The sequence below is a fragment of the Pelodiscus sinensis genome, chromosome 1 (assembly GCF_052426305.1).
Source record: "Pelodiscus sinensis isolate ZL-2025 chromosome 1, ASM5242630v1, whole genome shotgun sequence".
Classification (NCBI taxonomy): Eukaryota; Metazoa; Chordata; order Testudines; family Trionychidae; genus Pelodiscus; species Pelodiscus sinensis.
This window is the reverse complement of record NC_143052.1, coordinates 25,428,061-25,452,859: the sequence shown is the minus strand read 5'-3', so window position 1 is coordinate 25,452,859 and position 24,799 is coordinate 25,428,061. Positions and strand designations below refer to the sequence as shown.

The 24,799-nt window shown below is 44.5% G+C and overlaps 1 protein-coding gene and 1 long non-coding RNA gene across 2 annotated transcripts in view; one reads left to right on the top strand and one right to left on the bottom strand.

Moving 5' to 3' along the window:
• Positions 1 to 1,204: 1,204 nt before the first annotated feature.
• LOC149525543 (uncharacterized) lies at positions 1,205 to 24,754 on the bottom strand. The gene is made up of 4 exons (XR_016349678.1): positions 24,560 to 24,754; positions 24,104 to 24,187; positions 4,105 to 4,217; positions 1,205 to 1,340 (listed from the first exon to the last, which is right to left on the bottom strand). It is a non-coding gene; the product is annotated as an uncharacterized LOC149525543 (long non-coding RNA).
• NAPEPLD (N-acyl phosphatidylethanolamine phospholipase D) overlaps positions 1,811 to 24,799 on the top strand; it is a 51,206-nt gene continuing 28,217 nt past the window's right edge. Inside the window, exon 1 of the mRNA XM_006137533.4 lies at positions 1,811 to 1,955. The gene's annotated coding sequence lies outside the window, so the exon portion shown is untranslated. The remainder of the gene's footprint in view (positions 1,956 to 24,799) is intronic.

Genomic DNA, 24,799 nt, shown 5'->3' with positions numbered 1-24,799 from the left:
GTACTTCCGGCGGGAGCGTCACAGGCAGGGCGGGGCCGGGCGGCTCTACGCGGGCTGGCGTTTGCCCGTCCGGGCTTTCGGCGCCGGGGGCGCCATGTTGCGCCTACCGCTGGCCGCAGGTGGCGGAGTCGCGGGTCCTCGCCGTCCCCCTGGGGCGCTGTTTCCCAGGAGCTGGAAGGAACAGAAGAGGCGCCGGTAGGTGACTGCCCAGAGCCGGGCTCCCAGGGCTGGAGCTGAGGACGCTGCCGCCGACGCTGCGGGACAAGAGCGGGGCGCTTTCTGGAGGGGGCTTCCCGGCAGGGGCCTGTGTCTGTGCGGCTGAGCAGCGTGCTCTGGAGTGCAGCTCTCAGGAGCGAGCGGAGACCTGCTGTTGCCTCCGGCAGAGCGACTGCCTGAAACGAGCCACGCGGGGCGTCTGGCGCTGACAGGACAACGGTCTCCTCCCCTCCCCTCTGCTAGCGACTTCTCCAGTAACTGGGCCAGGCGACTCCGGCTCAGCCGGGGGTTCCCAGGGGATCCAAACGGCAGCATGACAAGGACCATGTGACCTCACCACGCAGACAATACTGCCCTGTGGGCAGAGGGGGCGTTTTCTGCTTTCTGGCTAGTGGTGGAACGGAGCACACACTCACCCCTCTTTCTGGGAACCAACAAGGCACTGCTCAGGCAATAGCTGGGTGTGTCCTGCCCACTCACCAATCCAGTGGCTCCCCTCTCAGACACTTGTCAGCCAGAGAGCAGGGACGGGAACTGCATCTGCAGAGAAACATTCCATTTGAGGATTCAGAGGTTGTAGCCATGTTCGTCTGTAACTGAAAAAAACTTAAAAATCAACTAATAGTCCTGCAGCACCTTAAAGACAAACAAAAAATGTAGATGGTATCATGAGTTTTCATGGACACAATCCACTTATTCTGATGAATGGAGTTAAGGGGTCCAGAGTACAAATAAATAGCCGTGAAAGAGAGGGTATAGGTATAGGAAAGAGAAGGAAAAAATACTGTCAGAGTTGTTTCATCTGGTGATTGTTTTCTTGACACATAGCAATATATCCATGGAACATACATAACCATAATCATTAGCCTGGCTCCTATCCAGGATTTATTACAGCATCTTCTCACACTGGGCTGAACAAGTAAGTCTATGAACCAAAAATAAGTTGCAGGATCTTGTCCAGTAATTTTCCAGGATGCAAGAACATCCAGCCAGTTCCACACCCTGAGCTGTGTAGTTCTCTGGCAGAAAAATCCTTATCTACCCCCTTCCCAGCTGCATTTCTGTTGTCTGCTGTCTTGATGCCAATCCCAGCATCATGTCTTCAGCGTTATGTATTGCCAATCCTGGAGGACAGAAAAAGATATCAGGTTTCTCATTTCAATGCCTGTATACTCCCATTCCTATTGGTGGTTACACATTGGGGGAGCTCTCGCTGCATCCCTAGCTCAACAGAATAGAAGGCTTCCTCCAGTGGATAGAGTGTCCTTCATGTGTCATTGGGAGGATCTGATCCTAACTTGGGGGAGGGAAAGGACAGAAAAAGGCTCATCAACCGGGATTGACCTCAGAGAAGCTGGCAGATTTTGGGAGAGGTTCCATCACCCAGCTGGAGTTAGTCTCAGTATTAATGGGTGATGCTTATTGATTCTGGTTAACTTAATCAATGGGCACTGGGGCAGCTTCCTGCCTGTCGGAGGCATGGAGCTGCTTGAGACCTGCAGGGGCCCACTGTGGACAGGGGCTGCTCCAATCTTCTGGAGTGAAGTTGACTATTTTGAGCAATACCACTCTATCTGCTGGATATCTAAGCACAGCAGATCTGTTCATGTACACACAGTTTGGTCTTGAAGTCTTTCCAGGAGAATTCATTCAGACCTTACACTGAGACAGTCATGTGGGACTGTGTCAAAAGCCTTATTAACACCAAGATATGTCAATTGCTTTCATGCATCCGTTAGGTGAGTTACTCTAACAAAGGAAATGGGGTTGATTTTGTATTATTTGTTCTTGAAAAATCAATACTTACTAGTCCTTACATATAGGCGGTTTCAAGCAAATATTTTGCAATAATGGTAAACTTAGGTGCTTACAAGTGTAATAATTTGTTCCAGTATCTTCCCAGGTATCAAAGTGAGTGACTAGTCTGCTCCTGTTTCTAAATATAGGCACTATCTTGCTAATATTATAAAGATACTCTTTCTAGCATCTCAGAAAAGGTGTACAGCATCTGGCTTGTTAAGGTCACTAAAAATGAGTCAGGAACCAGTAGTTAAAATTTGTCCCTGGCGATTTCTTGTTTCTCTAGAAAAGACATTTTAGCAAATTTTAAAATGCCTTGGAGCTCAACACCTCAAAACAACCCTTTCTCCTCCACACCACTGCTAGCAATTAGAGAAGTGTCCCTCTTCCCATTTGACAGATTGAGACCCTGTAGTACATGAAACGGCAATGATCTACCTCAGGTCACATAGCAAGATGATGGCAGAGCCAAAGAGAAAAGCCAATAAAGGCAGCAAGGAGGAGGGAAACGACTAGTCGACTAGTGTGTTGACTCTCCAGATAGCCCAAACAATAGCTCAGGTCACCAGTGGGATCACAGTCAGAGCACTTGCCTATTCCCATTTCTCTCTGTGGGCATCCCACACTGAGGGCTGAAGAGAGCAACCCAGTAAAGGGAGAAGAGCAGGGAAACTTTAAAAGTAAAACTTCAGTGTCCTCAGTGCTTCTATGGACAAAGGATTAGGTGAGGAAAAAAGTGTGCCACCTTAAACTATTCTTTTCTGTGCTTATAATTTGGCCAGCACCAGACAGATCAGACTGAATAGATACCAAATCTGTCTAAGATTCTTCCTTTCTCAAAAGGGACATCTGTTGTCTAGAGAAATTTGTATTGGGAGAGTGGAAAAGTCCAAATAGGCTCTTCCTCATGCTCATATATGTGAACCTGAATGCTCTCTAAGTCAAGGAGAGACCTCAAGAACCAGCCTCCCTTCACCAAAGCCATAGGAGGGACATAAAAAAGGAGCCATTCTGATAGTTCCCCTGCCTGTGGTCTGTACTGGCTGGCAGTTTTTAGGTCTCTCTGTGATGTCACCATTTCCAACCTCCTTTGACCAATAAGCTGAGGTCCAGCCAAAGGTCCTTATGATGTCACTTCCTCTCCCACCTCTGCCCTGCAGGGCTAATGTCTTGCCCCTGGCTAGCCCATTTGGGATATCAAAGCTGTCTCTCCTGTGTCACCCCACTCACCTGTTAGTTCTGGGGATCAAGCAGGATACACATGAAGACATCAGAGGCTGCTCAATGTAACACACTCAGTTTCTTACAAGATTGTAGACTCTCAGGCCTGAAGAAACTATTAGATCATCTAATCTCTCACATACACATACACACACTGGTTATGTCTAGACTGGCATGATTTTCCGGAAATGCTTTTAACGGAAAAGTTTTCCGTTAAAAGCATTTTCGGAACAGAGCGTCTAGATTGGCATGGACGCTTTTCCGCAAAAGCACTTTTTGCGGAAAAGCGTCCGTGCCAATCTAGACGCGCTTTTCACGATCAGGGCTTTTTTGCGGAAAACAAATCTGAGCTGTCTACACTGGCCCTTTTGCCCGAAGGACTTTTGCCGGAATGGGAGCAGCATAGTATTTCCGCAAAAACACTGACAATCTTACATGAGATCATCACTGCTTTTGTGGAAATTCAAGCGGCCAGTGTAGACAGCTGGCAAGTTTTTCCGGAAAAGCGGCTGATTTTCTGGAAAAACTGGCCAGTCTAGACACAGCCACCTTGTATATCACATACCTCCTGTATAGCTCAGTAGCATATTTGTGACCAAAGCACACTCTAGAAAGGCACCTAATCTTCTTTAGTAGAAATTTAAGAGATGAAGAAACCACCACCTCCCTTGGTAGCTTGGAGAAAACTGGTGAAGTGAGGGGAAGGGAATTGATCCCAAAGCCACACTTGTGAGTCTGTATCATCATAACACATATTCCCACTAGAACTTCACTAAGGTTCAACACGCACTCTTAGATCTGGCTTTTCTTAACATTGAAAGGCCTACATACAGCTCTTTGTACTTATATAATTATTAGAAGACTTACCTGGCGTTGCCTTGGATCTTCAGGGCAGGGGGGATTGGTAGTGTGGGAAGTGCAGGAGTCAGGGCAGAGCCTTGAGGATGTGGGGGGGTGGGTCATGGTAGCAGGCTGGAGACCTGGGGGAGTGAGAGAATGAGAGTTGTAGGGTGAGGAGGAGTTTGGGACAGGAGTTCTCATCTAGCAGTGCTTTTTCTCCCCCTCTCCACTCCCTGCCCCTGTGCCTTCTCTCTCCCCCAGCCTTCTGTCTCTCCCTGGTTGCTGGGACCTTCTGTCTGTTCCCAGCTGGCAGGGGCCTTCTAAATCAGTGTGCTAACCACACTTTTAGAGAAAACACAGGTCTATTTTTATAAGAGTGCCTTTACACCTTATTCCACTCCCTGTAGTGGAATAGCTACACTGGTATAAGACCGCTTTATACTGGTATGACTGTCCATCCTTGGGAAGTACACTGTTTTAATTCTACTGTTTCAGATGGGTAGCCAAGTTAGTCTGTACATGATAAACTTAAAAAACAACAAATAGTATTGTAGCACTTTAAAGATTAACAAAACATGTAGATGGTATCATGAGCTTTCGTAGGCACAGCCCACTTCTTCAGATGACACTCCAATCTGATCAAAGTGTCCCAATTTTTCACACTTGCTTTCAAAATATCTTAATTGGGCAGTCTCTAAAATATATAGGTATTGCATACACCTGGAGGTGCAGATTCAAATATCACTAGTGATGTAGTTATGAAAGAGAAACAGAAAATGGAATTTAAGGTTTTTTAAAGGAATTCAAGTATTTGATACTGAAAGCATGTTTTAGAGTAAATATTGGAATTCCTGAATGGTCCTAAATTATCAGTGAGCCTTTCTTTAAGAGCCCAAAAACTGGGGAGCCTTTCAGAGCCCAAAAATTGGGGAGAGTTTTTTGGCCATTCTTTGCAGAATTAAAAGACCAATCTCACAAGAGACTGAATCCTTTCAATATCTACTAACTTCAATGTGAGCTAAGGTTTCTCTGGTTCTCTTAGGGTCAGACTTGTATTCGGGAATTTAATTACATGGGTCCCATTCCTATAATCAGATCTGCACAGACATGCCTTGGTACCCACAAGAAGCCTCCAATTTTGATTATATTTATTTTAATATTTGTGATTCAGTAGCACCCACAAAACCACCTAAGACATACAACCAGCTCCTTTGTGCTGGGCACGTTACAGATGCACATTGGAAGACAGTCCATGCCGTGAAGAGGCTAGCATCTAAATAAATCAGAGAGATGAAGGGAGAAAAAATAGGCACAGAAAAGGTGAAGTGGCTTGCTCTACGTCTCAATAGGTCAGTAGCAAAACTAGGAAAAGAACCTGACATCCACTCTAGGATTCCTGACAACCACTCCAGTGTCCTAGTCAGTAGACCAAGACATGACTGACTTGGGCCACAGTCTGTATTATAAAATAGCTAAGATATTGTGCTGTTATGAATATAATTAATATCTATTTTATCATATATTAAGAACACTTTTAAAACTATATCAAATAGTGATTTCAACCATGCCATGTATAGCCCCATTAGTTCAGTCCTTTTATGCCCTCTCTGTAATTTGAAATAAAATATCAATGCTTGGTTGATTTAAAAAAAACAAGACACTGAAGACTACCATAAACATAATTCAGAAACACATGGCAAGCAGGGCTGTGTAATTATTTTGTGGTTTGAATAGATGATGCTGTCTGGCAGAACCCTTTGTCTGAGGAATGGCAGTTCCACAATGCTAGTGGGAATGTCTTTCACTCTATTAGTCTCCTATTTATCTTGTTTCAAAGGTCCCCAGGAATCTAATTCATAGACTGACCTGCCCAAATGTAGTTGTAGCTCTCTCTGCCGTGGTCTACACTAGGGAGTTATTTCAAAATAACTCCCCTTATTTTGAAATAAAAAGATGACACTACCAAGTCTATTATTTTGAATTACGTAGTGTGGATGCTCAGCTGCTGTTATTTCGAAATAATTGGCCTCCAGAGGCCTCTCACAGATGCCCTTGTGGCCACTCTGGCCACACACCTGACAACTCCACTGGGATGTTGCGCTCTCTGCGGTCCAGGTGGGTGAGGAGATTCTAGAACCTCCCCTTGAGGGTGGGTGAGGAGATTCTAGAACCTCCCCTTGAGGCAGCCTAAGGCACACTCCAGCACCATCTGTCACTTGCTGAGCCTGGTATTGAAGGTCTCTTTGGTGGTCCAGGCTGCCCCTGTAGGGCTTTATCAGCTAGGGGAGACAAGGGGTCAGCTGTGTCACTCAGGATGTCCCTGACCCTGATGGTGCAGTCAAAGAAAAAAGTGCCAGCATGCATCCTGAGGAAGAGGCTTGAGTTCCAGAATATGCAGGCATCATGCACCTTCCCTGACCACCTGACATAAATGTTTGTGAACTGGTCCTGTGGTCCACGAGGCCCTGGAGCACCATCAAGAAGTACCCCTTTCTACTGATGTATTCAGAGGCACGGTGGTCGTGGGCCAGGATGGGGATGTGGGTGCCAACAATGTGGTCCCACCAGTCGGAACTGGTCTCCCTCTACCAGAAGCAGCATTCCACGGTGTGCAGAGGATGAAGGGGAATTTTGTGCATCAGGAGAGCCAGGGCCTGGGTGAAGCAGTCCCCCGGTCTGGGCTGGTCGTGGTGGTCCTGAAGCACCGCGAGGGCAGTCTGCGCCCAAGAGCTGGCACTGCTTTGCAGCAGCTCTGGCTCCATGGTGTGAGTTATTTGGTGTCCGCAAGGGCAACCAGAGCATGTGGTGCAAGTTTGGTGTCCCATGAGGGGTTTGTTAGTGAAGAAGTGGAGTGTGAGACGTGGCTGTAGAGAAGAACCCCTTGAAGCATGAGTCTCAGCTAGCTTCAGGAAGCAGCTACTAGAAGTGACTGCTCTTCTGATGCCCTCCTGGAGTGCTTTTGAGGGCTTTAAATGCAATATAGGCTCCAATCAGTGTGGATGTGCTATTTCGATGGTGCCTTGTAGTGTGGATGCACTATTTCAAAATAGTCATTTCAGGAGTTATTATTTTGAAATAAGTTATTTCAAAATAATTTCCCAATGTAGACATGCTCTCTGTGAGAGAGATAGAAGCAAGCTTTGAAAATCCATATTGGCAAACTGTTTAGGCTGATAAGCATTTATGGGCAAAATGTGAATATTAGTATACTGGCTGTTTTTCTTCCTTCAGTAATTTCAGCACTTATGTGACTATTTCTACATTGGTCTATTTGTGTCTTGGTTCAAGAGACTCATTATTTCAGTTTCCATCAAAATTCTTTGATGTTAATAGGAGTTGGATTGGGCCCATTAGTACTTTCCCTAAATTTAAATCTGGAATAAGAATGTTCTACATGGAGTTATTCAGGAATGGTTATTCTGCTTTCAGTTCACACTCTTCTTGTTCTGAGAATAACTTTCATGTATAGACAAGCCCTTAATCCGAGAGGCATTTTTTTTTAGCCCAGGCTGGAAGTTTATTATTCCAGTTCACATAGAGAAGTTTGCACTACTGCTGTACTTGCTTTGTGGATAAAAAAAAAAGGATTTGATTCTCCATCATTTCTAATCCAGCATCTTTTACACACACTATTCACATGAAAATAACACAATATAAGGAAATTCATGAGACATTATATATTTCAAAAGTGAGCTGCAAACATTAATATTTTTAAGATATGGAAAATAAAAAAGGCTGATATTGAATTTCATAGGTTGAAAATGGAATAATTGTTCTATTATTTCCAGACATCCAGTATGCTAGGTAGTGTGCAGACACAATCCCTGCCACAAAGACTTTACAATCTAAAAAAAATAATTCCTATAAAATAATGTAGATGCAATATAAATACAGCCTGATATGAAGTTATTTTTCTTTTTTATATGCTACGAAAGCAAATTAAAAAGAGCCATACAAGTTCTAGCATGTCCAATTTTAAATATATTTCTTTGGACATAACCAGAAAGTAGAAAAGCACATCTGAACTGTGCAAGGTAGGGATGTATGCAAGTAGTCAACTACCCGAGAAGTCTAGGCTTATCCGGTAGCTGAGTTGACTACTTGACTACTCACATTCCCCCCTCCTACACACTTGCTGCTTCTGTATTAGAGGCAGCAAGAGGGGAAGCAGAAACCAGTGCTGGTGGGGGGGAGCCAGCTTAAAAGCTGGTTCCCCCCAGCACTGTCTACACAGTGCCACCTGTGCCCCCCATGCTGCTGCCTCTGTGCTGCTACCATGAAGCAGCCTCTGCCCACTGTGGGCAGAGGCTGCTTCACATCCCACAGATCATCCCCTGAGTGCAGTGGCTGGGGCTGACTGTGAACAAATGCTGCCTTGGCAGCAGCCTCTGTTCACGGCCAGCTGTATCCGGTCTGAGCCAGGGCTACGCAAGTCCGGCTCAGTCTCAGCTCCTGCCAGTCCAGAACCTACCCCCACTGCGGTTCTGCAGTTTAAATATAGTAGGAGCCGGGTTGCCTGCTCACCTGGCTCTTACTACATTTAAACTGCAGAGCCGCAGTGAGGGAGTAACTCCTGGAGTCTCTCTCCCTTATTGACTAATCATTTGGTTGATAGAATTTCTGTTGACTACATGTTTAGCTATTTACTTGCCTCCTAATATCCCTAGTGCAAGGTAGAATTTTAAAATTAAAGGTAACTAAATTTTTCCAAATTTTAGTTCATTATGCTGGGATATATTCCAACGGGACATTACCAGACTCCATTAATCCATCAGCCAGCCCAGAAATGTGAATGCTTTTTAGACACAACATTAAAGCTCAAGATGCACTAATTATATCATAAATCGCCTCCTGCTTAACAAAATAGTTGTGTCTCAAATGTAAATATATTCTCAGATATAGCTTTTAGCACAAATCTTCAGAAAAAATAGATGCAAGTTTATGTCAAGATATTTAGCTATCCAGTGAAAAAGTGAGATAAAATAAAAGGAATATTAATGATGTTAGACTAAAAATTTAAGCTATAATAAGACTAGAGGATTTACCCAGCATTGCTTGTGTTCCTAACTGAAGTAATTTTTGTTTTTCTTCATTTAAATCATTACTCTGGGGTGCAGCTGGGGCTATGGATGAGGAATTCAGTATGAAGGTCCCCCTGGGGAGAGAAGATAACTCTAGCCCTCTGTCACTGCAACAGCTTGTTGCCAGGTGAGAAATGCCTGTCCATGCCTGCTGCAGTTGCAGTTAGTACAGCCAGTGAAGGCTGCATGTCTCATGGCTGGGGGACAGACAGGCAGACAGACCACAGGTGTGTGCACGGGGTGTGCCGGGTGTGCCCAGGCACACCCTAATGTTTCAAAGGGGGCATGAGCGAAGGGGTGCTGTGCCAGGTTTGCCGCGCATGCGCGGCCAAAACCATCAGGTCTTAGGACCCCACGGAAAGAGGCGGCAGGGACGCAGTAATGTCACCCAGCCGCCCCATCAAGCGAGGTGAGTTTAAACCCCAGGCGGGAAGGCGGGGGAGGGGAGGTGCGCCCCGGGCAGGGGATCGGGTGCAGCGCGGCTGGCCTGGGGGGGGGGAGGTTGGAAGCAGTGGCAGCCCAGCTGGCCTCGGGGAAGGGAGGGGACAGGGAAGGGGGCAGCGTGGCTGGCCTCGGGGAGGGAGCCGGGGGAGGAGATCGCGCGGCTGGCGCCCCCCCCCCCAGAGCTGCTTCTCATCCCTTCTTCCCCCTCAGCCCTCCTCTTCCCCCTGGCCAGTCCCTGCCTCCTAGCCAGTCCCTCTTCCCCCCCCCCCCACAAGATCAAGTGTGTCCAGTTTTTTGGGGGAGGGTCTACCTGGCAACCCTACGAGTTGGACCCAATGCAGGCACCAAGTGATGGGGACTGCTGGAACTTTGGGAACCAGAGACTGTGGAGTGGGGGTTTGTGGCCCAAAAGGGGGCTGAGAAACCTAAGAAAGACAGAGTAGGGGGAGCACCAGAAGGATGACAGGGCAATCGTAGAACTCTGTTACAGACCAGTTGGCGGCTGCTGGAGGAAGAGGGAAAAATAGGGGGTAAGGGTTAGAGAGGAAGGGGCTTGTGCTGAGAAGGGGGCAGGTCAGGAGAAGAAAGGGGAAGGCACCAAGGGAAAGGGTGTAGAGAGAGACAAATGCCAGGGGGCCAAGTGCAGACAATGAGGAAAAGGGCAGGAGGGGAGGTGTCAGTGGGAGGGGGGACAGGATGATGCTAGGAGAGGAGAGCAGAAGGGCTTTGGGGGCTAGAGGGGAAGGGGGAGGTGCTGGGAGAAGGCTAGAAAGAAGGCGTGGGCATGAGAAAGGTGGGGATGGAGCAAGTCATGTGTGGGGGCACGAGGGGAACAGGGGCAGAGGGTGGGCATCAGGGAAAAAGAGAGCAAAGTGGGCAGGGGCAATGAAGGAAGATGGAGACACCAGGAGGGTGCAGGGCTAAGGGAAGGTGCAGGTGCCAGGGGATTCTGGGGGTGAAGCAGAAGGGCAGACACCTGCAGGGGAAGGACCATCACCAGAGGAGAAAGGCAGGGCAGGTGTGTAGAGGGAGGTATTAGGAGAGGGGATGAGGAGGGGTAGCTCATATGATCAGAGTGGGGCTACTGGAGGAGTAGGCACAGGGGGGAGAGAAGGGCTGGTGGAGGGGGGCAGGTCTCAGGAAGGCTGAGGGCAGTGAGAAGGGCAGGAGTCAGGACAGCAGAGTAGGGTGAGGGGTTGGGGGGCAGCAGGCACCAGGGGAGCTGATGGAGAAAGGAGAGGAGACATGGCAGCAGAGAGAAAAGGTAAAGATTTATAAAATATTTATTAATAACTTGGGTGACATTTATTAATAACTTATTAGTAATTACTGCTCTTATTCTAATTAGGAATTTATGCCATAAAAAAAACACTTGGGGGGGGAGGGTGGCGAGTCCCTTTTTAGTCTGGCAAGTAGGGTTTTCCATAATTTGTCAAGCCCTGGGTAAGAGGATGGTGGGAAAAGTCTTTGGGGGAGGGGGTTCACATGACACCTTTATTTCTGGTCATGTGTCCATATTGCCCCAAAAGTGTTACCCCAGAGGCGTGGCTAATGGGGGTCAGGGGTGTGGCTAATGGAGGTCAAAGAATACATTTTAAAAAAATTCTTTGGGTGCACACCCTAATGAAATGTGCTGCGCCTGCCTATGAAACAGACAGATATACAAACAATCAAACTCTCTGAAGTATATAGTAGATAACCATCCCTTTCTTCACCTCTGTCCCCTTGGTCCTGATGTGAGGGCAGGGGACAGGATTCAATGACCTCTCAAGGTCCCTTCCAGCTCTATGAGATGGTATATCTCCATATTCTTGGACACAGCCTGGCTAACCTAGTGAGGAGGGCTTTAAACTAGGTTCAACAAGGACAGGTGAGCAAAGCCCACAGGTAAGTGGAGAACATGGAGATCTGGAAGATGGGTTGGAAATGGGAGGGAGCGTGGGCTATAATGGCAGAGAGAAAGGAGGGTCAGGGCAAAACCAGGAGGCAAGGTCAAATCAGTATCTTAGATGCCTATATACAAATGCGAGAAGTATGGGTAATAAGCAAGAAGAACTGGAAGTGCTAATAAATGAATATAATTATTACACTGTTGGCATCACAGAAACTTTGTGGGATAATACACATGATTGGAATGTTTGTATGCAAGGGAAGGATACAGCTTGCTCAGGAAGGATAAACAGGAAAAAAAGGGAGGTGTTGCCTTATACATTAAAAATGAACACAGTTGGAGTGAGGTGGAGGTGGGCATAGGAGACGGATATGTTGAGAGTCTCTGGGTTAGGCTAAAAGGGATTAAAAACAAGGGTGATGTCATGCTAGGAGTCTACTACAGGCCACCTACCCAGGTGGAAGAAGTGGATGAGGCTTTTTTTAAACAACTAACAATATAATCCAAAGCCCAAGATTTGGTGGTGATGAGGCACTTCAACTATCCAGATATATGTTGGGAAAATAACACAGCGGGGCTCAGACTATCCAATAAGTTCTTGGACTGCATTGGAGACAACTTTATTTCAGAAGGCTGAAAAAGCTACCAGGGGAACGCTGTTCTAGATTTGATCCTAACAAATAGAGAGGAATTGGTTGAGAATTTGAAAGTGGAAGGCAGCTTGGGTGAAAGTGATCATGAAATCATAGAGTTCACAATTCTAAGGAAGGGTAGAAGGGAGAACAGCAAAATAGAGACAATGGATTTCAGGAAGGCAGATTTTGGTAAGCTCAGAGAGCTGATAGGTAAGGTCCCATGGAAATCAAGACTGAGCGGAAAAACAACAGAGGAGAGTTGGCAGTTTTTCAAAGGGACATTATTAAGGGCCCAAAAGGAAGCTATTCCACTGTGTTGGAAAGATAGAAAATATGGCAAAGGCTGCCTTGGCTTAATCACGAGATCTTGCATGATCTAAAAATAAAAAAGGAGTCTCATAAAAAATGGAAAGTAGGACAAATTACAAAGGATGAATATAGACCAACAACACAGGAATGCAGGGGCAAGATTAGAAGGTAAAGGCACAAAATGAGCTCAAACTAGCTACGGGAATAAAGGGAAACAAGAAGACTTTTTATAAATACATTAGAAGCAAGAGGAAGACCAAGGACAGGGTAGGCCCACTGGTCAGTGAGGAGGGAGAAACAGTAACAGGAAACTTGGAAATGGCAGAGATGCTTAATGACTTCTTTGTTTCGGTCTTCACCGAGAAGTCTGAAGGAATGCCTAACACAGTGAATGCTAGTGGGAAGGAGGTAGGTTTAGAAGATAAAATAAAAAAAGAACAAGTTAAAAATTGCCTAGAAAAGTTAGATTCCTGCAAGTCATCAGGGCCTGATGAAATGCATCCTAGAATACTCAAGGAGCTGATAAAGGAGATATCTGAGCCTCTAGCTATCATCTTTGGAAAATCATGGGAGATAGGAGAGATTCCAGAAGACTGTAAAAGGGCAAATATAGTGCCCATTTATAAAAAGGGAAAGAAGAACAACTCAGTAAATACAGACCAGTCAGTTTAACTTCTGTGCCAGGGAAGATAATGGAGCAAGTAATTAAGGAAATCATCTGTAAACACTTGGAATGTGGTAAGGTGATAGGGAACAGCCAGCATGGATTTGTAAAGAACAAATCATGTTAAACCAATCTGATAGCTTTCTTTGATAGGATAATGAATCTTGTGGATAAGGGAGAAGCTGTGGATGTGGTGTGCTGTTCAATATCTTCATCAATGATTTAGATATTAGCATAGAAAGTACGCTTATTAAATTTTCAGATGATACAAAGCTGGGAGGAGTTGCGACTGCTCTGGAGAATAGGGTCATAATTCAAAATGATCTGGACAAATAGTCTGAGGTAAACAGGATGAAGTTTAATAAAGACAAATGCAAAGTGCTCCATTTAGGAAGGAACCATCAGTTTTATACATACAGAATGGGAAATGACTGTTCGGGAAGGAGTACAGCAGAAAGGGATCTAGGGGTTATAGTGGACCACAAGCTGAATATGAATCAGCAGTGTGATGCTGTTGCAAAAAAAGCAAACATGATTCTTGGATGTATTAACAGTTATGTTGTGAGCAAGACACGAGAAGTCATTCTTCCGCTCTACTCTGCGCTGGTTAGGCCTCAATTGGAGTATTGTGTCCAGTTTTGGGCTCCGCATTTCAAGAAAGATGTGGAGAAACTGGAGAAGGTCTATAGAAGAGAATGGTTAAAGGTCTAGAGAACATGACCTATGAAGGAACCACATTTCAAGAAATGTTCTGTCAACTTACTGTTGACAAAACCCTGTAGTCTAGACACCCTCACACACCTTGTCTCTCTCACATCGTAGAGCCACCACAATCAGAATAAGACAACAATCTGCTATACATTATTAAAACAATGATACAGCCAGCATTAATGAGTAATGTGAAATACTGGAGTCTGAAATTGCCTTGTACTGAGCAAAGAAAGCAATGTTCAAATGAGTCTTAAAAAAACCCAAAAAACCCCACACATTTGGACTGAATCAGAGTTTCTTGCAGAAGAGATTTATGTGAATAAAGTGACCTGTATAAATTACCTTTGCTTTATGGAGATTGTGTTGCTTAACTTTACATTCCTTTGCACAGTTGTTCATTAGCCTCTAGCTAATTCAATTTTTTTATTTATAGGTTGTTCTCCAGAGAATTAAATTGTAAATACTTTTTCTCTCCCATGGTTAATCATAGGGCAGCAACTGCACAGGCCTACAGGCCATTGACATTGATCCTTTGTACTCTTGCATTGTAAGGAAGTCTGGTTAAATAAAAGAAAGACTGTTGGCTCAGCCTATACTGCCATTTCTTTTTGCTCATTAACACAGTTCTCCCTTTTGTAGCTGGTGATTAGGAATTTCAGTTAGGGAGCATTAAACTGTACGGTCGTCATTCTCCTCTTTTTCTCATGGATATTAGCTACATAATAAAAAAGAGACCTGTCATATTAATACCAAACAACTCACTACCTGAGGTGCTAGGGCTTCCATAAGGCTTACAAATAGATGTTCCTTTCCCAAGGAAAAAAGAGGAAAAGAAAGAGACTCATTTTGATGCAGCAACTGAATAAGAAATCGCTATGAGAAAGTTCATATGTTTCATAAAAACAAATAGATTTCCCATGCTGCTTACAGCGCTTGCTGTAAAATAATCCTACTAGAAATGAGCGCCTTTTTGCTTTTTCTTCAAGGAAGGCATCCTTGTAAAATGCTCTTTTCTGACCTCTGTCTTCAATGACATTTTGGTGCACAGTTCTGTGTTGTTATTCTGATTTTAACAGTGAATGATGATCCCTCTGAACACATGCAAAGCAGCATTTTTGTGAGCCTATTGCTCATCATCCCTTTACAGGAACCTTTCCTTTCAGAAAACAAATATGTTATCCCTTCGCTATCTGATGTCAATCAAATTACTCAGAATATGGACCACAGTCTCTCTCAAGATAGCTATTACTCTTTTATCACTGCCCAGCCAGTGATGGATGCTGAACAGTAGCGCAGTCGGTATCCTTTTCTGAAAGAGGCTATAAAGACAACAGGGCTTCCCTTGGGTGTAGAAACTGTTAATGCCAGTTATAAAAACCTCCCACTAGAGTAAATGCATAGTACAGTACTATTCCTATATCCAGACAATCAAGATATTTTGGAAAGGTCTTTCCTAGGAATGTTAATGGTTAACTGGTAAACATCATCCAATAATGGTGAGGCTTACCAGTTAACCAGTGGCCTAGCCACACCATGCTGTGGGCCACAGGCACTCCAGCAAGGCCGGAGCAGCCCCCACCAGCATTGGGAGGGCTGCTCCACACCAGCCCTCATTTAAGTAGTTAACCAGTTAAACATAATGTTTAACCAGTTAACTGATTAAATGGTGACATCCCTAGTCTCTCCTGTTCTCTTAAAAATCTCACTTCTTAGCCCATTTCTTAAGCTCTGCATTCTCAACCTCTTATTGCCTAATCTCCATTTATCCTTATTTGCCTTTTGGTGGATTGTTAAAACATGAACAGTAGCCAAGAGGGAAATGCTACCGTTTTGATCCAAGTGATTAGCCAATACTCAGGGCTTTGCAGGTTGTTTCAGTTAGGTAGAGAAAACTCGTGATGGAGTCAGTTATTTCTTTGATGCAATCTGGTTTATTTTGAAAGAATTATACAAAGCCCTGTTTCTCCAAACAGCAGGACTCAGAGAGCGGCTGTAGTTCAAATAGTTACAAGAGGCTGTTAAGAACCACTAGCACCTCCATTGGTTGGTTGGTTGGTTAAGTCATTAAAAGGTGGAAGATGGTGTTTGAGTCCACCCTATATCCTAGTTGAGACCATTAGCATAAGAATTAAACTTGTGAATGAAGTTAAGTTCCAATCCTTCTCTGTGTATTTGGCTTGTGGAACTGGTCTGAAACAAAATGGTGACTTGGAGATCTATTAATGAGTGTCCAGGAAGATTAAAGTGTTCTCCAACAGGTTTTTGTGTATTGCCTTTTTGGATATCTGATTTGTGTCCATTAATTCTTTCCCACAGAGACTGTTCAGTTCAGCCAATATACATTGCAGTGGGGCATTGCTGGCATTTGATGGTATAGATCACATTAGTGGATGTGCAGTTAAACGAGCCTGTGATTTGGTGGCTAATGTTATTGGGTCCAGTGATGAAATCGCTGGTATAGATGTGTGTGCAGAGTTGGCACCAGTGCTGATTCTTGGATTACTGGGTTCCTGGATGATTATGATGGAGGTGTGTTGCATGGCTACTGGAAAGAATTTGTTTGAGGCTAGAGGGTTGTCTGCAAGTGAGAACTGGCCTTTTCCCCAAAGTCTCTGAGAGTGAGGGGTCATTTTCCAGGATAGGTTGATAATGAATTGGAGGGGTTTAAGTTGTGGACTGTAGGTGATAAGTGGAATTCTATTATTTTCTCTTCTGGGCCTGTCTTGAAGTAGTTCATGTCTGGGTACTTTTTTGGCTCTATCTTTACAACAGAAAAACACCAATACAAGTGTAGTCAGATCCTGCATTAACATCTGCTAATGCAGGATCTCTCCACTCTCTTTTTTTTTGTCTGCTCTGGATCTGTCTCCCTCCAAACAAACCAATTTTTGGCTCAGGCTAACAATTCCAGGTAGATTGCCTCCTGATAAGAAACTCAACATGACCAAGAGCAAGCTATTGTGCCTAATGGATAATCTGTCCCTTTGTATGGGGGAGGCCATATTTAAATAAGATTTCATGCAAATGACTGGGAAAGCAACAACATGGAAACTGCCTGACTGATGCAGAATATAATTCTGCACTGGCTAACACTGTTCTATTGAAGAACCTCTCATTAAAGGCTGTTTGAAAGTGTTAAATGAGCATGAAGTAGTAAATCAGTCCTCACTAATGTTGACTGCTGACTGCCTACATTTAGTTTATCCTCATATGTGCTTCTTTGTATTTTTTGAACTTTTCTTTGTAATCTTTTATAAAATAAATCTCTCTCTTTTTTAAACAAAGAGCATAGCATTCTTGTGTAGAAGTATGTGAATGTAATATTTCATAGTAGGAGAAGGAACTTAGGGCCCTGATTCTGCTCTTATTCTGGTGAAAACTGAGTAATTGCATGGAAATCAATAGAATCATACAGGTGTAAAGCCAGTATTAGAAACGACTGAGACTCAGGATAAATATAGAGAACTTTAACATCTCATTCAAAAACCAAGCATACAGTTTGTTGATGACCCTTTAACTGTTGCTATTTATGCATTTCTTAGGTTGAAAATGGAATAATTATTCTATTATTGCCAGACATCCAGTATAGTAGGGAGTGTGCAGACACAATCCCTGCTACAAAAACATCAGGGAGACCTCAAGCAAATGGCTTCTTCCCATAACTTAATGGAGATGGATTTGCTGCTAACACGGATGGCTGAACAGAATGGGGAACATCATCATAGCAACTCTTTCAACAAAAGGCCAAGCAAAAGCAGTAGCTGATCCACGATTAAACAGCCCAACAGCAACGACTGATGAATCAGGTGGTCATGTTTCTGTGGCCATCCACCTCTGCAGAGCCAATGAAGCTCAATCCAGCATTGGCCTCTGCCCTGGCAAGCTTACTAAAATAGGGCTTGATGACAATCTTGAGGCCTTCTTTGAAAACTTTGAGCAAGTGGACACAGCAGTCTGGTGGACCCTTGACCAATAAGCTATTTTGCTAGCCTCATGGCTCACCAGGGCAGTGCACGCCACTCATCATGCTTCAGACATTGTTGTGACTAGAGAGTATGCACAGGTCACGGTGGCTATTCATGACACCCTGGGACATCGCAGAAGAGACATTCCATCAGCACTTCTGTAATGAGAAGTTCCTTCTGGGAGAAAGGCCCCATAGGGTTGCCCAGAAGCTACAAAACTTATGCTGGAGATTGGCTTAGATCAGAGATGAAGACAGGAGTTCAAGAAGTCAACCTATTCATACTCAAACATTTCACCCAGATACTGCTTCTGGAGCAGAAGACTGGGTGCTATGGCACTGTCCCCAAGCCATGACTGATGCCAAACATCTCATGGAAAATTATCTGGTAGCCAAGACCTCTACAATGAGGCCACAGTAAGGACTCACCAACTGTCTACACCACTGAATGAGAAAACAGGCTGTGAAAGCTGATGTCTCCGCTCACCCAGAATCAAGAGTGCATGAGGAGCAAGGGTACCATACATACCCCAGAGCCATCAGCCATTGGCCAAGTCTAAGAGACCACTGATTCACAAGAGTTTCTGATGGGAATATCTGTCATTTCCAACAAAGGGAGCTCCCAAGAATTCAGAGGAAGGCCCAGTTGTAACAGCGCAGACTAAGATGTGTGTTTTACATATGTCCACCCTGGGCATGGATCCTGAGATTGCCAATGTTGCTCTTCATATATGAGCAGATTCTGGATCCAAGGGTCACAGCAGGTTGCCACAACAGGATGCTATGCCAGACAAGTCACTAAAAACTGTTTGGACTATTCGGACATGCCCTAAACGGCAAGGATTGAGAAAGGAACAAGTACAGGAAAGTGGAACTGGGCTTTTTGCCCAGAGGACCTGCCAGAGAGGGTGTGCGGCCCCTACTGGATGAAGGAGGTAACCTAGTGACAGATGATGTGGGGAAAGCTGAAGTACTCAATGCTTTCTTTGCCTCTGTATTCACGGAAAAGGTGGGCTCCCGGACTAATGCACTAAGTGACACAAGATGGGATGAAGATCGACAGCCCTTGGTGGGTAAAGAACAGGTTAGGAACTATTTAGAAAAGCTAAACGTACACAAATCCATGGGTCCAGACTTAATGCATCCGAGGGTACTGAAGGAGTTGGCAAATGTCATTGAGGAGCCTTTGGCCATTATCTTTGAAAAGTTGTGGAGGTCGGGAGAAATCCCAGATGATTGGAAAAAGGCAAATGTAGTGCCCATCTTCAAAAAAGGGAAGAAGGACGATCCAGGGAACTATAGGCCGGTCAGTCTTACCTCAGTTCCTGTAAAAATCACGGAAGGGATCCTTAAGGAATCCATTTTGAGGCACTTGGAAGAGAGGAAAGTGATTAGGAATAGTCAGCATGGATTCACAAAGGGCAAGTCGTGCCTGACCAATCTGATTAGCTTCTATGATGAGGTAAACTGGCTCTGTGGACGTGGGAAAGTCAATGGATGTGATATACCTTGACTTTAGCAAGGCTTTTCATACGGTCTCCCACAATATTCTTGCCAGCAAGTTAAGGGAATGTGGATTGGATAAATGGACAGTAAGATGGATAGAAAGATGGCTAGAAGGCCGGGCCCAGCGGATAGTGATCAACGGCTTGATGTCAGGATGGCAGTTGGTTTCTAGTGGAGTGCCCCAAGGTTCGGTTCTAGGACCGGCTTTGTTCAGTATACTTATTAATGACCTGGATGAGGGGATGGATTGTACCCTCAGCAAGTTTGCAGATGACACTAAGCTAGGGGGAGAGGTAGATACGCTTGAGGGCAGAGATAGGGTCCAGAATGACTTAAACAAATTGGAGGATTGGGCCAAAAGAAATCTGATGAGGTTCAACAAGGACAAGTGCAGAGTCCTGCACTTGGGACGGAAGAATCCCAAGCATTGTTACAAGCTGGGGACCAACCACTTAAGTAATAGTTCTGCAGAAAAGGACTTGGGGATTACAGTAGATGAGAAGCTGGATATGAGTCAACAGTGTGCCCTTGTAGCCAAGAAGGCTAATGGCATATTATGTTGCATTAAGAGGAGCATTGCCAGCAGATCCAGAGATGTCATTAGTCCCCTTTATTCAGCTCTGGTGAGGCCACATCTGGAGTATTGTGTCCAGTTCTGGGCCTCCCACTACAAAAAGGATGTGGACGCATTGGAGAGGGTCCAGCGGAGGGCAACCAAAATGACTGGGGGGCTGGAGAATATGACTTATGAGGAGAGGCTGAGGGAGTTGGGTCTGTTTAGTCCGCAGAAGCAAAGAGTGAGGGCGGATTTGATAGCAGCCTTCAACTTCCTGAAGGGAGGTTCCAAAGAGGATGGAGAGAGGCTGTTCTCAGTAGTGACAGATGGCAGAACAAGGAGCAATGATCTCAAGTTGTGGTGGGAGAGGTCCAGGTTGGATATTAGGAAAAAATATTTCACTAGGAGGGTAGTGAAGCACTGGAATGGGTTGCCTAGGGAAGTAGTGGAGTCTCCATCCCTAGAGGTGTTTAAGTCTCAGCTTGACAAAGCCCTGGCCGGGTTGATTTAGTTGGGATTGGTACAGCCTAGAGCAGGGGGCTGGACTTGATGACCTTCTGAGGTCTCTTCCAGCTGTAATGGTTCTATGATTCTATGATCTCTGGGCAAAGAAATAGGGGCCAAATGTTGGGTGTGCTAACCAGTAGGCTGCCAGGCCCTTTGAGTGCCCTAGCAATGGGTCTAATGTGTCCTTTCTCCAGGGGATGAATTTTGCTGTTTTGTTATACCCTCTGGCTATGCCTACACTATAGCCTCTTGTGCAAAAACATATGCAAATTAGGCAAAGCGTGGAATATTGCCATGCCTCATTTGCATAATTAATGAGGCTTCGTTTTTGCGCAAGAGGCTTTTGCACAAAAAGGAGCCATCTACACCGCTCCTTTTTGCACAAAAAACCCCTCTTGCGCAAGAACCATTCTTCCTGAAAAATGCAGAAGTACAGCTCTTACGCAAGAGGGGGTTTTTGCACAAAAAGGAGCAGTGTAGACAGCTCCTTTTTGCACAAAAGCCTCTTGCGCAAAAATCGACCACTCATTAATTATGCAAATGAGGCATGGCAATATTCCACGCTTTGCCTCATTTGCATATTTCATGCGCAAAACAGCGCAGTGTAGATATAGCCACTGTTTCTTGATCAGATGTTCACCACCAAGCTTAAGTCTTTACTGGTAATATTGTGAAAATCAAGGGCTGCCTCCTCGGCCCCTCATTAATTATGCAAATGAGGCATGGCAATATTCCACGCTTTGCCTCATTTGCATATTTCTTGCGCAAAACAGCACAGTGTAGATGTAGCCGCTGTTTCTTGATCAGATGTTCACCACCAAGCTTAAGTCTTTACTGGTATTATTGTGAAAATCATATTACACAGAATCTCTGATAAATCAGATTTGTATTCAGTCATAAGATTTTGTAGGTGATCAATCTCCATTCTGTAATGCAGTAATTTAATCATTTTAATAGCTGTTTTATTCCATTAGTAATCCAAATGTCCAGGTTCTCATCAGCCCCAAAACAAACAAAAAAAATATATAGGCCAAGTTTTTCACAGCAGGCCAGACTTAAATTCTCCATTATCCCTGCCTGGATTAGCATTCTAGTGCAGCAAATGGTAAACTGCAGCAGCTTAATGTACATTAAAAACAAGTTTTTAAATTAATTAAATATAAACAAATAACCACCAGAGTATCCCTTGTGTTACAATTTCTATAACAATCTATTTATTTTATGATGTTCCCACAAATCTAGTTTACACCAAAGTGTAGCATTTATATTTTGCACTGATTTTTTGGGGAGGGTACAGAAAATGCATAACTTCAAAAGGGGATGCTAGAAATGTTGACAGGAGGCTAAATAGTGGCTAGGGCTTTTGTAACCTTAGAAGCCATAGGAAGGAGTTTAGGAATGTAGCATAACAATATTAGCTGAATGTTCCTGCTCAGACTGTCTGCAGTAAAATCTCTAATGTTGGTATTTAAGTTGTCATCTTTAAATTTCACAGTTGAAATGTAAATGAATTGAATTTAATGAATGGGGTGAATTTGTTAGTTCACTTCTCTCAAGACTTTTATTTCAGACTGAATCCAGAGTCATTGTGCACTTGTTTTAAGGTTTTCTTCACAACAAGAAAGGATAGAAATATTCTTTGTAAATGAAAGAATAGTTTTATTGCACAATACTGTGTCAAAAGGTTGTTTCCATGGAAAATTCTGTGGCCACAGAATACATGGTCACCGAATGTCACCCTCAAACAATTATTGTCCCAATATATTCAAACTAGAAGAGGTTTTTTTTAAATTTTTGAACTCATTTTATATGCCTTGACTTGACAGACAGTAGTAATTTTAATTGTAAACCTTAACTATAGCAGACTGGTAGTCTACTGATAAAGTTACACGCGTATCCTGTAGGTAATAGCTGATGTGATGGGATTTACAGCCCCCACATTAAGATTAAAAAGAAATAGTGGAGCAATATTGGGCTAAGAAGGCACCAGCCTTAGCAGCTGCAGGGCATGCTCCTTATATAGAGGACCTTTTTAAAAGAGAGCTCTGGTCCTCAAGCAAGGGGGACTTTGAAATACACACTGGCTTCAAGAAGACAGACAGCCTATAACTGCTGAGACAGAGAGTATTATTGATTTTACATGGTTTTACATGATTTTACAAGCAAGACAAAGAATCGCATTCTATTCATACTTATCCTAGTTTTATATTGGTATAATTCCACTGACTTCAAAAGTATTACACTTGATTTACACTGGTGTGAGAAACAGGAGAATCAGGCCCAAGGACACTGACCTAAAGAGCTTATTGTCTCATCTTGTGATGGATTGGGGTGGAGGAGAGAACAGTATTTGGTGATGAATATGGATGACTATTTTTAAAAAATATTCTAAGACTTTTCAGATAGTATGTTGTAATGTCAGGGGCATCGGCAACAGGTGTAATAAACCTGAGAAGGCTCAGCCTCCCCCGGTGCAGCCACTACCACTGGTTGCAGGTTTGGAGGGGGAGGTTTTTGCTAATTATTATGCTCCAGAAAGATTTTGGGGAAGGGTTGCCAATTTTCTACTTACACAAAACCAAACGCCCTTTCCCCATCCCACCTCAGAGGACCTGCCCTTGCCCCACCCGCTCCCTCTGTCACTTGTTCTCCCTACCCTCACAACTCATTCATTTTCACCAGGCTGTCTCAGGGAGTTGGGGTATGGGAGGGGATGAGAGCCCTGGCAGAAGGGTGTAGCATCCTGGCTGTACCTCCACTAGGTACATGCCACCACTTCTGGGAGCCTCCTGAGATATGTGCCATTTGAAGCCTGCACCCCTCATTCCCTGCCATACCCCAACAACCTTCCCCAGTCCTAAATCCCCTCTTGCCCTACAAACCTCTCAGCCCCACCTTGGGACACCCTCCTGCACCCCAAACCCTTCATCTCTGACCCCACACCAGAGCTCATACTCCCAGCTTGAACCTTCACTCCCTCTCCCACCCCAATCTAGTGAAAAGGAACAAGTAAACAAAGGTTGGGGCCAGCAAGTGACAGGAGGAGGAATGGAGTGAGCTGGAGGCAAGGTCTTAGAGAAGAGGCAGGGCAGGGGTGGGGTCTAAAAGGGGCAGGAAGCATGGCAATGGTGTTCAGTTTTCTGCAGAAAGTTGGCAACCCTATAAAGCATATAGGGAAGTGTTATTTACCCCTTCACATAATACGAGAACCAGGGATCACAAAATGAAATTAATATTTCAAATATTTCAAACATTAACATTTCAAACAAACATAAGGAAGCAGTTCTTCACACAATGTACAGTCCTGAAAGTCATTGCCAAAGAGGTTGTAAAGGCCAAAATGAAAACTAGTTTAACAAAAAAATTAAGTTAATGCAGGGTGGATTCATCAATTGCTATTAGCTGAAATGTTTAGGGATGCAACCTCATGCACTGGGTGTCCCTAACTAGGAGTTGGGACCAGGAGAGGTGAGAGCTCCCTAAAAGAAGGGGGAGGGGGAAAGCACCAGTATTCAAATCATAGCACCATGCCATCCTACTGAGGCCTCGCACCTGTGCTACCCTATCTCCGAAATACTCTGCTCTTGCACCACAATTCCCCTGAGGCCCTTCACTTACAACACCCTTTCTCCCCAAGCCCTGCTCCACCTCTGCCCTGCAAGACCCTGCCTCCTCTTTCACACTTACTTACTGCTTGCTTGCCCCCTTATGACCAGTAAAAAGTGATCACTTTTAAAAGTGATGAGGCCATGGCTCACCCTGGTGGAGCTGGATGACGGAGGATGGATCCCCATTAATTGCTTCATTATGTTCATTTCCTTTGTAGAATGTGGCACCAGCCACTGCCAGAAAATAGGATATGGTGTTAAATGTTGCTATTATACAGTATGTTGCTATTATACAGTCTGACATTGCATGGTGCATGCTGCATTGGGCACAGATTTCTAGCTGCATGTTAATAAGATGAATAACCAACCCTCCACCCCTTTGTCAGCTATTACAGCTAAGGATGTTTCCCCATGGAAATTTAAAACTGCAAACTACATAGATGTCAATTGTATTTATGACCCTCAGATATTGGCCTCTATAAATGTAGGTTACACAGAATAGCTGAACCTACAGCTGTAGCTGGATAATACACAGCCCCATAAACTAGGCAGCTGCTAGCATATACTAGTAATAAGCATCCCTGCTCATGTTTGAGTCATATTTACAGGGCTTGGGTGCTGCCATCCCTTAGGCTGTCTCATGAAGTGACTTTGGAGCATGCTCCCAGGGCTGGCCTGCATGCTTGGCTCTGCCCAGCAATGAGCTTTGCCTAGCATACTGATTCACTGCTGGACTAGCCCCCAGTCCTAGCCCAGGCTTTCATCCTCCCCAAGGTCACTTCCTTGGGACTCACTCACAGACTACCAGGGCCCCTGCACACGAGCTCCAGATTCATGGGGACAGGT